Source organism: Artibeus jamaicensis, unplaced genomic scaffold, assembly GCF_021234435.1.
Source record: "Artibeus jamaicensis isolate MK-2021 breed Jamaican fruit bat unplaced genomic scaffold, CSHL_Jam_final contig_354, whole genome shotgun sequence".
Taxonomy (NCBI): Eukaryota; Metazoa; Chordata; class Mammalia; order Chiroptera; family Phyllostomidae; genus Artibeus; species Artibeus jamaicensis.
This window is the reverse complement of record NW_026521803.1, coordinates 39851715-39864173: the sequence shown is the minus strand read 5'-3', so window position 1 is coordinate 39864173 and position 12459 is coordinate 39851715.

Here is a 12459-nt window from a genome sequence, read left to right as displayed (position 1 = left end):
AATGAATGGTTCCACAATCATTGGAGTACTACTTTCCAGGATTCTGAAGTAAAGATCAAGTTCACACTAGACAGTGTTTTTGCTTCCTTCTTCTTATTCCACTAAAATACTTAGCAGAATCCTCCCTAGGACTGGTCCTACCAGCACTCTAGCTAGAACTGAAATAGGACCAACTGCAGCAAGATGAGATTTTGACTGGAGGAATGCCACCTTCCACAGTGACACAGATGCGTGCCCTCCCACAGAGGGAGGCCCCTGAAGCAGGATGTGGAGACACTATGAACTCAGAAACACCCATTGGTCCCACCCTGGGGTGAAACAGTGAAGGAGTTCTCATTCTCTAAACCTAACAGAATACCTTTTGGATAAAGATGACCCCTAAATTAGGATTCTCTGAATAAGCTCTTCTATGGAAGACAATAAAATTTCCTTTTAGAATTTAAGAATTTTAGCAAAACATTTATTGCCCTCATTTAGTCTGGCTTCAGGGAAGGGTTTATTTGTCTTTTTTCAAAAGTTTATATATGCATTTTAAGGATTAAAAAATACGGTGTAGGCATAAGCTTTTGTGTTCGTTTTCTCAATTCCTCATCTTTGCAGAAATCTCTTATGAGCGTTTAGATAAGTCATTTTATCCTGTAGCCCCTGTACACTGAAGACTAATTCTCACTGACTCCAACAGGACTCATTACGGAGAGTTTGATTTTTCATGTTTTTTAAAAGCAGAGTACACAGCTGGGAACGCTCTTAAGGGCCTGGCCAACACCATCCGCCTCTTTCCCCTGCAGACCCATCACATCAGGCCTAAGACTCATGGTCTTTGGCTGCCACCGAAAGCTATGAATATGCAACACAGACCGAAGCTCAAGTATCCCCAGTGAATTATGCTGCAAAACAATTTACTGTGCTTACCCAAAGATTCATTTATTCTAAAGGGGAAAAAAGACCAAGTCATCATTACTGGGTTTTCTTCCCTCTCCTGGTACTGCCTCAATATTTCAAGGGAGGAAAAATGTACATAGTGATTGTTTCATTCTTGTTAAATGATAAAAGCTGTAAAATTGCCCCCCACACTTGATTTCGGTCTCTTGGAGAGTCTATAAAAGCTCTATAGAACACCTCCCATTCCATAACAAACCACTCTGAACCTTCAGATCTCAAAAACAAACTCAAATTTTTGTGCCCCTTCTCAGTTCCTCCAAACAAAGGCAGGCTGTGTAGCTGAATTTGTTGTTGCCAGCTGAGAGCTGCATCCATCACGGTGGGGGCACAGAAGGGTTTGTATCACTGTAATATTTTCCATACTCATAACTGTATGCCTCAATGAGATCTCATTAATTGAATTCAATGAACCTGCTGTGCCCGGACATTCTGGCCTCTATCACTATACCCAAAACCTATGGGCAGTATCTGATTTCATTGCAAAGACTAGTAAAAATGTCTACAAACAAACAAAGAGCAGCCAGATAAAAAACATGAATTGAATGGCATTCGACCTGATGTAATTAATCTTTTAACCAGCAGACACAGGGTGGTAAGTAGTTTTAATGTGTCTACTATTGTGAAATTAAATTGATGCAGCAAAACAAAAAGAAGCAACAAACACATAGGCCTAATTAAATTAACAGCCATTGAATCGTATTGCTTAGATGAACTGCTTGTCAGAAATTGTTAATTACCCATAGCTCCAGAATACCAAATCAGAAAACAACTTCTAATTAACTACTAAACATCATTTTGTTAATTCTACATTGCTTAGTATTTATCAGTGCCTAAATTATATGCATACATTTTTATGTTTTCCCCTATTAAGTTAAATCAATATGTATTACCACCTTTATTTTAAAGATGAATCAAATTAGGAGCAATGAAAACCAACTTTTGAAAAAAATGCTTAATAATTAGAAGCATTTTAACTATGGTTCCCAACTCAGGATTATCTGGAGTTAGTGGTAAATACTTTTTCTTCTTTCCCTCATTTATTGGCCTGTCTCTACTCTGCATTGACTAAGACACTTGCCCAAACCCTTTTGCTAACACTGAGATATTTTATTTTTAGGTCTCTATCCTATGACCTTTGCAGGGTCAGGACAGAGTTAGCATCCTCATACTTCATACAGGAGCTTACCTCTCAGTTTTCCATCCTCAAACAAGATGATAGTTTCTTCTGATGCTTTGTAATGATGTAGGGTTAACCCACGGAAGTAGCCAATGGAACTGGTGAAGACTTCATGCCTATCTCTGTGGAATTAGTCTAGAATTCTGAAAATAAAAAGTATTTAGTAAAAGAAGAAGAAGTTAATAGTAATTCTTCCTAGTGCTACTGTAGAAAGAAATATAATTATCAAATATAAAATTGTGTGGCCCATTTAAGCAAATGGCCACTCAATTAATGCTTGATGTTTTTACAGAAGTTGTTGTTAGGGCCTATCATAAGGTCAATGTTTATAATCTGTTCCTTTATTAAAATAAGACATGCAGAACATATTTCAGGTTCTCCCAAAATTGTAGTTTATGGCATAGGGGATATATACCAAATGGAAGATAGGAATTATTTGTTTTAAAATATCTATGTAAGAAATAAGTATTGTTTCATCTCAATCTTTCTTTTTTAAAGATCGTATTTATTTATTTTAAGAGAGAGGGGAAGGGAGGGAGAAAGAGAGGGAAAGAAACATCAACAATCAGTTGCCTTTCATTCACACCCTCAACTAGGAACCAAACCTGAAACTTCAGCATGTGCCCTGAAATAACCTTTCACTCTGCAGGATGACACTCAACCCACTGAGCCCACCAGACAGGGCTCAATTTGTCTTAAGCATTGCTTTTTAAAAAGTGGCTATGTCTTGGTGACCACAAGAGAGTCTGAGGTCCCCTATGCTTCTCCCGTGATGCTTCCAGGAGCAATGAATACCAACACATCTGCACCCGTCTGTCTCCAGCCAATTCCAGTTATTCTCCTCCATTCATTTCTAGGCCCAGACTGCCAACCCCAAGGTTCCGTGTTTCAGAGTTACAGAAGAAAATTTTTTAACATTGTGAAACAGAAAGGTGTTCCCTACTCCTGTAATTATTGACTCTTTGGCACTCGTCTGTCTTTTACTCCAAGACTCACCTGCTCCTTCCTACCTTTACTGAGTCAGTGGTTAATGTCGCAAAAGTCATGCAGATTAGGGGGACTAAGAAATTTAGAAAATGGGAAAAAGGTTAATGAGGTGTGTGGTTGAAAAGTGTGCAAGGAGAAAAGTTACCCATACACAATTGATTGAAATTAGATTATTAAAGCCATTCTGAAAGGCAACTGGCTGTAAAATAGAAATTTAAAATATGAATCTCTTATAAGCAATGTGTTTACTTCTAACAACTTAGCCTGTAGGAATAAAAAAAAACACAGAAATTTTTTGGCTCTCGTAAGATAATTCTAACTCCAGCTCAGGTATAAAGGGTGATGCGCTGATTTGCCAGACTTAGGAATAAAATCCGAAGAAGGAAAGATGGTTGCTTTGGAAATATAAAACAGTAAGGACTAAAATGTTCCCAGTATGTTCTCTCTCTCTCTGCTTCTCCCCCCCTTCTGTCCCAACTCTTTCCTCAAAGTCCCTTAAAAACAGAGAAAAACAGAGCCCCTGGCAGATCCCAAACTTTGCACTTTGGAGCATCCACTACCAGTAAAACAAGGGGCATTTTCACCTAAGTCCCCCAAACTGCTCCAAAGTGCAGAGTTGAAAAGTGTGTTTGAACGCTATGCAAGGGGAGAGGTTACCCATACACAAAGTGCAACCCTTGTGCATAATTGTGTCAAGGAAATCTTGGTCTTGTAAGAAAATCCAAAATTTAAGGTTAATACTTATATGTGCAAGAGAGCCTATGGAAGCAGAAAGGAATCTGGACAAAAATCATGTATGTACTACATATGTAATATATGTATTATATGTGCTTGATGTATTAGCATAATACATTTTATTACATAAAAATCAATACAATTACATTGTAGAGATAACCATGAAAGAGAAGCAAAGGCTTTCTATTAACAATATAAAATATTTCCCTGAATTTTTGATATTCAAGGATTCCTTATGTGGCACATGAAAATAACCAACTAGAAAGCTTGAAAAATTAGACTACATTAAAGTAGGATCTTCATATATTTACATTTGCACTTTCACACGTTTGGAAAATTTTGTCATTTTCACACTTTAATATACAGGAAAAATAGCAAGAACAAGTGCCAGAGTGCTCGTGGAAGGAAAGAACTCTAAGTTTAAAAAAATCAAACACAAAAAATGAACATCCACAACTTCACGATGATGAGGAGCAACTGAAACAATGACAGTTTAACGCCTGGTGTTTCCAGTGTCGTTGCATGAGGCAAAGTAATGTAATTGAATGGAGAATGTGCTCTGCTTTCCAGTGACTGGGACTTGGAGACCTGACCCGTGCTGGGACACCCTTGAAACAAGCTGGCTGCACCTCAGCTGCACCCATAGTGGAAAAGCACAGAGAGAACCCGATTTTGCTCAGGACGTGGGCTGTCCCGGCTCCCATAGTCTCTGCCTGGGTGATGCTTCAGGGTTCAACCTGACTTTTTCCTAAGAAAAAGGGGATTTGGGAAATATGTATTTTTCAGATCATGTTTCCACGGGGACTCACCCGCATCTATCCTCAGCCACTCCGACCTTGGAAAACAGTGCTGGTGCCCCGGGGTTATGCCACCTGCTGGGGGTTCGTGAGCCGTGGGCGCTCAGGGGAGAGCAGTTAGTTTCTCAATGCTTCGCATTTACTCACAACCCCCTCATAAATAAGCTTATTTTCAGGACCCTGGTTCTAAGTACTTAATTCTCAAGGCCTATAATATTGAGTTATCGATAAATTGAAAAAGCAGTAATCCATTTTCTATTATTCCTCTATTCTAAATTACTTAGGGTGCAACTCAAATATCCTCTAGTAATTATCACTTAATAATCAAAATAAGTATAAATGATAGGAATAAACGTTAAATCCTAGAAAAGATGATATTAGTTGAAGAAAGCAAAACACTTGAGAGTTAAGTATCAAAGCCAGAATTTGAACAGTCTCAAAATTTAGGCCTTTATTTTCATGATTGTTCTTCTGAAGCCCCTTTTTCTATTCACATACACAGCTTCTCATACATCTGGGACTATAAATAAAGAATTACCCACATTTGTTCCAAATAACTCTACCTTACATCATGAAAGAAATATTTGCAATGTATTTTTATTATCTGTGTATGGTTCTATATACATGTGATTTATAAGACAGGGATAAAATTAAATGATTACTTATTTGTGCTTCATATTTTAGATCTTTTAAAAATATAACATTGAGTGTAACAAACTCTCCCTCGTAATCTGGGGTCAATTGCCCTTCAGGTCACTTCATCCTTACTGGAGCTGCTGATTTGAACCCTATGCTTTCTAAGATTCTTGTATTTGCTATTTATAGGTTTATCTTCTGTCTACTGAGCTATTCATGGCTATTCTCACTAGTAGCTTGTATGTCTCCACTTTCTAATTTGTTCTTTCTAATTGCCTGCCATCTGAGATCTTGTACAATCTTGACTGTTAGATTTGTGTAGAAGAGCGTTGTACTTTGTGTGAGAATTAGAGCTATTGATTTGAAGTCTTCATTTTGACTTCTTCCAAACATTTGAGTTTGTTAGTGATGTAGAGAAGTGACAGAGAATTTAAAGAAATGAAAGTAGATTGCAAGAGACATTGAAAAGGAAATTGTTGGAAGTTCTCAAAATCATCACAAAGAATATAAACACTCGAGTGTTGATGCAATTAGAGGCACCTCCAGAAGCTCCTCCCTCCCATTACTGAGGAAAGGACACTCCACAAAATGCAAGAGTTCACTCAAGTACCGTGTTGCAAAGGAAGCAATAACTGAGTACGGTATTTTTTTTGAATAGCAGTCTCCTCTCCTCAGGGCTGGTTTCTGCAGGAGGAGAGGGGGGCCTCTTCACTCAAGAAAAATGTCTTTCCATCTGCTTCCACCACCCCCACTCCTTCCCTTCCTTTTTCAAAATGGAAAAACCATTCATCTGATCATTCAGACTGTAGAATATTGGAAGGCATATGCACTTCTCCTGTGTAGAAACTGTCTGGATTTGCTGTCCTCCCACCAAGATAGGACCCTGCCACCACCTAGAGTTACAGGGGAAGACCAAGAAGGCCTTAATATGGGAAACCCTGTTCTCCCCTCTCTTCTCCAGAAAAGGGAGAGAGATGCCAAGCCAAGCCTGTACGACTCTGAGAAAGCTGCATTGACTATGTTGTTCTCCATTTGAATTCTTCAGTTTGCTGGCAATGCTTCCAGGTTCTCAGAATTTGCAGGCAACCAGAGGAACGTACTTTCCTCTGAATTGAGATTTAAACCTTAATGGCGAAAGTGGTCCATGTAGGCCTCCAACCTAAGGCATGTGCCTGAACCTGCACACTAGAATTTGGTACTCCCCAACTGACAATGGAGTAACATGTTGATTGTCACTCACTCGTATTCCTTCCATAAAGTTCCCATTGCAAGAGAGGTGACTGGTAGGACAGGACTTGAGAATCCATTCATTCTTTAAGCAAATACCATTGAACATACAGTCAAACCCCGACCTCACTTCAAACACCTCTAACCGTATACATGAATTGCTTTACTGAGGATCTGCCACGGTGCTAGTAAAATAACAATAAGAAGAAGAATGAATAAGTGAACGAATGTTTAGAACAATAAATGATGAAAAAAGTTTTTACATTTGTTGATCTCATTTAGAGAAATGATAACATTTTATTAATCTCTGCCTTAAGGAACCATGCAAGGAACTCATAAACTACAGTCAGCTAAATACACTGTACCTTCTCATTGAGCTTGCTCAGTCCCTCTGCTTGTTCAATTTCTCTCAATGTCTTATAAAAATAACATTTTCATCAACCCATTTCACAGCAGAGTTGGAAGACCTTGTGACATTAACATGTCTCCAGTTAAATAAGAGCATCCATTAAAATACAAGTTCCCAGGAGGCATAAACTCCATCCTCTATTGGGCTGTATTATACATAATGCACTTTCTTTCACAGAGCCGCCGGTTATGACGATAACACAATGTCCAACAGCAGAACGGTGTAGTCACAGTGAGACTGCTTGGAAACGCACAGCGGAGAGATTGCAATCGTTGCCTGTTGGCTAGGACATACTTCCAGCGGGAGACACGAATTGCGAATGTCGTCCCCACCGGGATGGGCTCACTACAGGAAAGAGTAAGTAATGTTTCAGATTCCGGTCACAATCTGACAAAGTGACATAAAAACAGGTGTTTACATGTTGCTAAAGCACAGGTCACCCAAAAAGAGACTTCTTGCCATGAGAAAAATAAGTCACTGTGTCAGAACCACAGTGTCCTCTAAAAAGCAAAAACTGTTGCTCTGAGAACTACAACAGGAGGTGGGGCGAGATTCCATTGCACCGACGCAGGGCCAGGCGTGCTCTGTGCAAGCAGCTGCCACGTGGTGATTCGCTGTTTGCAGAAGCCAATTTCTCAGCTAAGGAGAAGCCTGCATTCACCAGGTCAAGAAAGCTATTTCTTTCGAACAATTCTGGGAATTGAGGAATAGAGACAGGGTCTTCCCCAAGACAAAGGGTTACAGGAAAACCCTAAATGGATCCTAGATGACAGGAGAAACATGACAAGGGAGTTCGCTATGCCTCCGATGGCTGCCGTCTTGGACCAAACAGCACAAGTCATTTCAGCTCTGTACCTCCCAGTGCGCCAATATGTGAGATTACAGGACTAAATAAATCATGTCAGCTTTTGGACTGTATGATCCTAGGCAATAACACATGAATAAATATCAGAAAACTTTTACTATTTAATAAGTTACACCCCTCCATCAGTCTCCATGTAATAAACAAAATGATTGGCATGCACTGCTTACTCAGACAAATAGATAATGGCAAAAAAGCAGACAGCCTCTCCAATCCAAAGATTACGCTTGCAAAGGACATTAATCACTTTGTCCACCAGGAAAACCAAAATGACTGAGAGAAAAAGATTAAGCAGAGAAACAAAACAAAAATAAAAACTGTGCTACCAAGTTTTCATCTTTTAAAGATTCTAGCTGCTTTATGTTAAATAGTAGTACTCTCTAAAACTAGTGTTCTGTCAAAAGTATTAGTGGGTGGCACTTTCCATTGTTTCCATGAGATTCTGCTGATTCCTGAGCATCACACAGTCCTAGAAGTAGAAGGACATTAAGTGGCATGTTGTCTATTCCACCTGATGCTTAGCATCCCCACCAACAGCCCCCCCTTTTTCAACTGTATAGCTCAGGCATGATAATCATCTGTGTTCAAAGTATGAGATAGCGATTTACCTGACATAGGTGTAGGAGGGGGCAGCCAGGGGGGCCCCAAAAGAAGGATTTGTAATGGGGTCCAGGACTCAGGATGTCTGGGAAATATTAAAAGTATTGGATGTCCTCACCCCCACAAGTCTGAGCTGGGGGATGGCATACATGGAGCAGGGCCATTGAGTTGTTTTGCATAGCAACGGTTTTGCAGATAACCTCCGGCATGGTCATTTAACGTACCTATAACCTTTAACTGGTTTCATAGATATGTTAAATAACTGTGGCCATACTTTCAGTCAGGGAGAAGGAAGTGACTTCTACCCAAGATGTAACTGGAAGGCAGTCCCCCCTGGTTACAGCACCAGCGTGAGAGCTTGGAGATAATTGGCTCCACGCCACGGGGCCATGCCTGCCCAGACTCACTATGGCAGCCTAGTAAAGCTGGGAGGATAGGGGAGTGCTGGCAAGTGTAGCAGATTGTAGGAGGAGTCAGAAATGGGGCTGAAGGGGAAGATCAGATCGGCGTGGGGATTTAAACCCAGATGTGGCAGCCATTGAAGGGAGAGCCACGTGCTTTTGGCCAGAATGGGGGCTCCCGCAGCCATGTGAGAGAGAATCACCAAACAGCTTTAGCAAAGAGAACCACTCAGCTTTGGCCAGAGTCAGGACCCCCACAGCCATGAGAAGAATCACCACTTGGCTTTAGCAGAGAACCACCACATGGGTTTCTATTTCTTTTCCTGATCTACAATACCCCGTACTGGACAAAGGGGGTAAGGAAGTACTGCGTGTGTTTGTGGGTATTTTAAGGGGCTTTGGGATTTTGATGAAGACATTAAGTCATTACTCTTAAGTCTGTATAACTTGAATAAATAATTCCTTTCCTTTTCATCAATCTCTAGCATGAAGAGCTATAATTCTCTGGCAATGGGAAGGGCAATCCTAGTAGAGAGGGACCCCAGGAGAAGGAGGGTCCACTCGGTAACATTGTGGGGACCCCTTGCCTGATGGGCCAATTGAGGAAATTCATGGGAGACCACATGCGCAGTAGGTTTGAAGCAATACAACTCTTGTACATGTATAATAAAAAGCCCGCCAAAACTAGCCAGGAAGGATCCACCCTATAAGAATAGAATATCTCCAGCCCATGAGGTCAGTCTCTGCTTGGAGTTGGCCTACTTCCATGTTCTCTGCTATAAACTCTGGGTGTTCGGTTCAATTCTTTGGCCCAATCACCAAGAACCTGGTTACCTGTGCCCACCTGTGACATAGGTACCTATGCTCAAAATAAAGAGAGGAGATCTTAGCCCAAAATCCTAGTCTCTCATTTGTAATGAAGCTTTTGTAAGCCAGGGAGGTGGAAATCCCCTCTTAAAAGACAAGAAAAGGCCATTAAACCACATTTCTCTCCCCAGCAAAGAAACTCAGGTCATTTCTTGTCTGTGAGACTTCTGTGTCCTAATGGGGAACCCTCCGAGGGGCACAGCTTCTGCAGGTCAGTGAGGAAGCCGTGTGATCCCATTGCATGTTAGAGACAATTGCTTTCACATTATTTTCAAATGAGAAGAAGAAACAGTTTAACCCCAGAATAAATTAAAGTTAACAGAACAGATGAAAGATCCATGCTAACCAATTGAACTCATCAGACGGGAAAAAGCAGATGAACTCCGCTAAAAGCTATGTGTAGACACAAACACAGAGTGACTCATGGGCTCTGAGTCACAAGCGCTGCCCTGCACCAGCTCAGCCGACGGATTGCTTTCCATGATATTGCATCTTAAACCAATTTTAAGGCGCTAGAGGAATTATTTACCAAATGTGCCTACTAAGTTCCCCGTTTCTCCTTCACAAAGTAGTTTCTCGCAACTGGTTGGTTTCATAATAATGAGTTCTGGCTATTTTCCTTCGCTATGTTGATCATTTCTTTCTTCTTTCTTCCCCTTGATGAATAATCATGTATGGTTATACATGGTCCTACATAACACACTCAAAGGAGACATCATCCCAGCCCGTCAGTTTCCCAACAGCAAAGACAGACAAACACGTAAATAAAGCACCCAGTGAATTGTTAAGTGTGCAGTGATAGAACTATAATATGGTCAAATGAAGGAATTCAGAGGAATGACAAGAAGTCTGGGGGAGAGGTGGAGGACAGGTACCAAAGGGGACAGTTACCCTGGGGCCGTGTATGGGGAGAAGAATTATGTGTTGCAGTTGAGCTCTGCAGGCAGGCAAAACGTAACTTCTAATACAAATTACACTGAACAGGCCTCTGTTTATAAAGCTTATTAACTGTAACAAGTAATTTTCTCGGTTTCCTCTGGTCCGTGAGTTGGTTCTCTTTCTCCTCTCCTTTTGAAGTTCCAACTGCGCACAGAGGAGCAAGCTCGACGCTGTCCTCCAGCTGCCACTACTGCTTTCTGGGTTTTCTTTACAGGCCCCAGTTTGAACAACGTATCAATTTGCCTTCAAATTCTTGGATCCTTTAACTTGTATCCAAGTTACTGTTAATTTCATCAGATGGATTTGGTCATTTCAGTAGTTCAGTAATTTCCACTTGGCACTTTAAGACTGTGAATTAAAACTAATTATACTAAAACATAGGCAGGGGGCTGGAAAACTGAATTAAAAACTGAAAAATTGAGTACTGATTTTTGTTCATTTCTTTGAAAAGAAACTGTTTCTACCATAATTGGTAACTATGGCTTCATCTCACGTCTTTCTTCTTCGAGGAGAACTTGAAGAACTTTTTGTTGATTGCTGAACAACAAAATCAGAAATGTACACGTTTCCAGCCCTAGACTTTGCATTTCTAACACCGGCACTAGAGGTGCTGCTGGTTTTGGAACAAAGTGACATTTGTGAGGAGTGAGAAACTGACCTAAATAACTTTAGAAACAATGCTTTTACTGAATATTGTGAAACTACAGACAAAAAGAACCACATATAAACATTTCACTCTAGTTATTAGTGATTGATTTTCCCACAAGAGTATGAGTTAGTAATTCTGAGACTACACTAATCAATTTTTACGTGTACCAGGGCATTCTAGTTTGCTTTTTAAACAGCCCAAATACTTAGTACTTTTCCATAGAAAAAAATAACATTTAGGCTCCTCCCTTCAAAAATATAGATCTATTACTTTGAGAGAATTTTTCATCCAAGAACACTCAAAGAACTTTTCCAGAGCAAAATGGCAAGCTTGTAATTGTTTTAGGATAGATTGCTGTACCAAATGGGGTTATGTGTCTGACAGCGTGCTGATACAATAAAAGGAATTTTTAGTAGTGAAGGAGTTACAATTTTTCATTGGTTGTAATAAGTTTGTTTTTTTTCCCCCTTTCATTGCTGTCTCTTTGTAGATAAAACGGGGTTTCTCATAAGCTCTTGTTTTTCAGCCTCGGTTTCTAGGAAATTTTTTCATCAGGAGGCCATGCTCAAGGCTAAAATACAGCTCCGAGAAAAATACATCCTAAATAGTCTTTAAAAGATTTATTGTGTTGTACCTAATGGCAAATATTGTTACTGTAAAAATACATTGTAAGGTGTAACCTTGAATGTTTGTTTACTGGGGCTACTTGAAAACAAATGCAACAACCTTATTTTCCAAAATGGATAAGCAGCTTTTCATCTGTTATCTACGAAGTCTTTTCAAAACCATTTTCTCAGAAATTAAATACCTGTTGGCGCATCAGTTAAATATTTTTAATTTATATTTATAATTCAAATGTAAGCTATGTAGTTTGGAATATTTATCCTCTGGTACTAGAAACATTTTATTAGTCTTATATGAACTACACAGCTCCCACTTTCCAAGACTGAATGTCCCATGTATATTCCTCACTTTTAATTTTAAGTGCAAAAGTTACTATTTGTGAAATTGTATAGATAAACAATGCATGCACCAGAGGAGACTAGCGACAACCTACCTCTGATGGCGGCTCCTCTAATGGCCACTTGGTACTTGTAAACACGGACCTAGAAACAAACTTCAGAGTGGGACCCATGTGTGAAATGAAGACTTCCTATGTCCAGGGGCTTTGTCCATGGAAAATGTGAAAGAAACCGGAAGTCCTGTATGGTAGGCAAAACCTTGTAAATAT